This window comes from Nicotiana attenuata, unplaced genomic scaffold (assembly GCF_001879085.1).
Source record: "Nicotiana attenuata strain UT unplaced genomic scaffold, NIATTr2, whole genome shotgun sequence".
NCBI lineage: Eukaryota > Viridiplantae > Streptophyta > Magnoliopsida > Solanales > Solanaceae > Nicotiana > Nicotiana attenuata.
In genome coordinates this window covers 101,648-105,628 of record NW_017673077.1, presented here as the reverse complement: position 1 = coordinate 105,628, position 3,981 = coordinate 101,648, and the positions used below count along the sequence as shown (strand labels likewise).

General features: G+C 31.4%; 1 long non-coding RNA gene across 1 annotated transcript; it reads right to left on the bottom strand.

Moving 5' to 3' along the window:
- Window positions 1-567: 567 nt before the first annotated feature.
- Window positions 568-3,223, bottom strand: LOC109215379. Its single transcript, XR_002066343.1, has 2 exons — window positions 2,960-3,223; window positions 568-2,857 (listed from the first exon to the last, which is right to left on the bottom strand). It is a non-coding gene; the product is annotated as an uncharacterized LOC109215379 (long non-coding RNA).
- Between the last annotated feature and the right edge of the window lie 758 nt (window positions 3,224-3,981).

Genomic DNA, 3,981 nt, shown 5'->3' with positions numbered 1-3,981 from the left:
ACATTTTTGGAGAATCCGACATAGATGCGACAACAACTTTAGAGAGTCTACGCACAGGGGCGAAGCTAGGTAGGCGGAAGGGGGTTCGGCCTTCGTCAAAAATTACATTGTGTATATAAGGTCAACTTTTTATTTTATGTATATGTATTAGATTTTGAATCCTCGTAACTTCTTCGCGTATTTATCTTTTTTATTTCTTTAATTTTCTTGGTGAAAATCCTGCTTCCGCCTCTGCTCATGCAACATAAACTCTGGCTTGTGTGGTATCTTTTCATGGACAAGAGAGGTTCAAACAGTACTAAGACAGGCAAATCAAACATAAGAGATTATGTTTGATCCAATGCAACTCCTTTTGTATTAGTACTATACTAAATTTTTTTCATATTCCACCATAAATAAACAAAAGGTGTTATAGGTGTCTAATCTTAACTTTTCAACCCTATCTTTTTGTCCACATGCAAAATTACACTTACCTATTAGACAAACACAATACAAACCTTTTTGACTTGGTTAATTAATTGGTAGCTGTCTCCAAATAATAATTTAATTGCATGTTGATCCCATATGTTTAACTTTAAACCAATAATGCCTGAATAATTGAAGAGCTTGACCCTCTAAAAGTAAAGCAAACAAATACCAATAAACAAACGTAAAATTTTAAGCACTAGCCTAGAATCTTACAGCAAATAAAGGAAGATTACAACTTTTCTTTGCTTTTTTTTTTTTTTTTTACTTTTTTAAGTTAAGAACTTTAATAATGAGAATTATTGCAACATATTAAGAAAGTTAAAAAGCTACAGAAAATATCACAGCTGGCTTGTTCATTGCTTGAATGGATTCATTATTCCAGCTATGTTAAAACTAGATCCTGCAAAATAATAAATAATTAAATAAATCCAAATTTTTGTGTTACTTTAATGTTAATTATAATTCAGTACAGATGTGTATGACCTGGCTAAAAAATGGACCAAGCAACTTAAATTAAACAAAAACAATAGTTTATAAAATATTTATTAAAATGTTCTTTATTCCATCCAAAGAACAGGCAACAACTGTTGGTCTGATATAAAGGATGTCAGCCTTAACAAGACAAAACAATATAGTATATGTTCCTTGCTACATAGTTGTCTTTGCCATTGTAAGGGGAAAAAAAGACCCTAATATTTCTTTTATTTTAGCAATTTTAATTCTTCTGCAAGATTTTGACTTCGCGTGTTTCTTTCCCTAGGTAAAAAATAAAAAAAGAGGAGTATACATTTGCTTGGTTAAATTTGCTAGCCTAGTCCAGTCTAGTCTCACATCAATGTATGCACACACTTATTTCTTTTTTCACTTTGGCCGGACTAATTCAGATTCGGATAGGACTATTACTTACTTGACTCGACTAATTCAGATTCATATTGAGTAGACCTACTCAGAGATGGAGCTAGCCCATCAACTACGAGTTCGGCCGAGCCCAGACGTTTTTGTTCAAACCATGTATTTGTCTTAAGAAATTCATTGAATATGTGCAAATTGTTATTTTAGAACCCAATAACTTCAAAAGGACTAAAACATCGAGCCCCATAAGCTCTAAATCTTGGCTCCGCCTCTGGACCTACTAACGGTAAGTCCACTAATGGGGTAAAGTACTCCGTCCTAAAAGGTTTTCTACTCTCGGGGTTCGAACTCGAAAATCTAATCAAGGGCGGAGAGATATCAACCATCTCACTACACTCTTCGATCCGGTTTTTGCATAAAATTTTTCCCTACAATATGCTTTACTTAATCCATATAAATGGACTCTAATGTGTGCATAAAACATAGTTGGCTAGCAAGATTCCAAATGAGAGGGCAATGCCAACCTTGTGGTCCAAATAAACATTCAATAGCAACACATTCTTGATCACATCATTCACAAGCTATGAGGTGAAATGGTGGTCATGCATTTCACTTTGTCTTAGCCTATGAAAGAAAAGAGGTGGAAAATAAATAATCTCAAGAAGAGTACTAAAAATTAGATCACATTAGAAAAAGTTAGATCCTATATAATATATACTAGTAGATATAGTGCCCAAGCAAGCAAGAAGCCATGAATTTGATGTAGGAATAAGAATATGACTAAGAAACTGGATTTTGTATGTAAAACTATTGCTAATTAAATTGAAAGAAAATACAAATTGCTTTCCACAACATTGTGATTCTAAATTTCATGTTTATAACTCCCTCTATTCTCTTTTTCCTTATCTAAGCCCTATACCCCATTTCGGATCTTGCTTTTCAAGAACAATAAGCCAGAGATATTATGATGGGGTGTGAACAACAACAACAGTAACAAAAGAGGCTGTTTTCGATAGACCCTCGGGCTCAGAAGTGGGGTCTAGGAAAGATAGTGTATCAACTTTATCCTACCTTGTAGGACGGAGAGGTTGTTTTTAATAGACCCTCGGCTCAAAGCCAGCCAAGGGTCAAGGCTAAAGGCTTGAAAAACGGGAGTAATATTCAGGATTAAAATTAATGTGCGCAAGAACTCAAGGCTCCAATTAAAAAGCTAATTATAACTGTGGTTTATATAGAATAATTTATAGCAATTTATAAACTTAAACTCATACGATAAGATCTTAATCCAAGAATTTATCACATTAAGTACAAAAACTGAGAAGGAAGAGAAAATAAATATCAAAAGGACATCCAAATTTTGATCAACATAAACCAAATTTGGAAATCAGTAAATCCCAAACATATATTTCCACAGAAGTATTATCTGTATAGAACTAACCCATCCACACACACACACAACACATAGAAATAAAATCAGAGAAATATCTCTTGAAAAAGAACCTTAAACAGTAGATCATTATGAACACCTTTTAATTTCCTGCAAGACAATAATAATCACAATAACACTTTGTCAGTAATAACAGTAAGAAAATTCTTTCTATATATAGAAAGTTCACCAAAAAATAAATATGGATCTAACCATGCATCATTATATAGAAAATAAAAATCTGTAACTGAAAATTCAAGAATTGTAATTTCTTGACACTATCTGTATCTTCCCACAGCTTTATTGAACCGCAATAATTTTTTTTATTTTCACCTCCAATAATGATAATTGGTTTTTATATGGTGTGAATTTTCTAATATATGCAGTTCAAGAAAGCTGTGGAAAAATACAAAGAGAGCCATTTTTAACCCTAAATAGGGTTTCTTGAGAAAAGGAAGAGTTTTTGTGTAAATTTAGTTATAGATAGGAAGGAGTGAAGCGTAGAGAAGAGAAAGAAAGAGTGAGTATTTATAGGAGAATTGAAGTCTTTTTACCACACCAATCCCGAGAAGAATATTGGGCCTAAAAAGAAACTCTGAACAACCCACTTTTTTAAACCTATTAAAAAGCCGACTTCGTTTGATCCCATTAATGTTTTATAAAACAAAATTAAAATTATTAAAGAATTCAATTATATATTACATTCGCATGTAATACTAATTTTTTACACGTCAGCATAATATAATATATTGCTAGTCACTATTTTTATCAGATTATTATCCATTAATACTTTCTCTGTCCCAATTTATATGAAGTATCATATTTTTCTTTTTAGATTGTTCCAAAAAGAACATCATACTTTATTATTAAAAATAATTTAATATTAAACTTTTTGTTTTTACCCTTAATGAGATGATTTAAAGCTACACAAATTTTTATAGCTTGTTTTGGGTTATAAGTTTCAAAAGGTTTTTTTACTTTCTTAAATTTCATGCTCAATCTAACACCACCACATAAATGGGACGAATGCAGTATTAATACACAATCAATACACTAAACTTAAATTCAAATACTAATGGTCTTTATGTAATTGTTTCTTAAATTATTCTTGTTATTGTCTCTATTGCATTTTATGTGATACTATTACCATTTGAAGAGTCGAACAGGTTATTTTTTCAGCCACGATTTTTAAAATTCATTTTAAAGAAGTTCGAATTAATTAATTTAGTGAATTA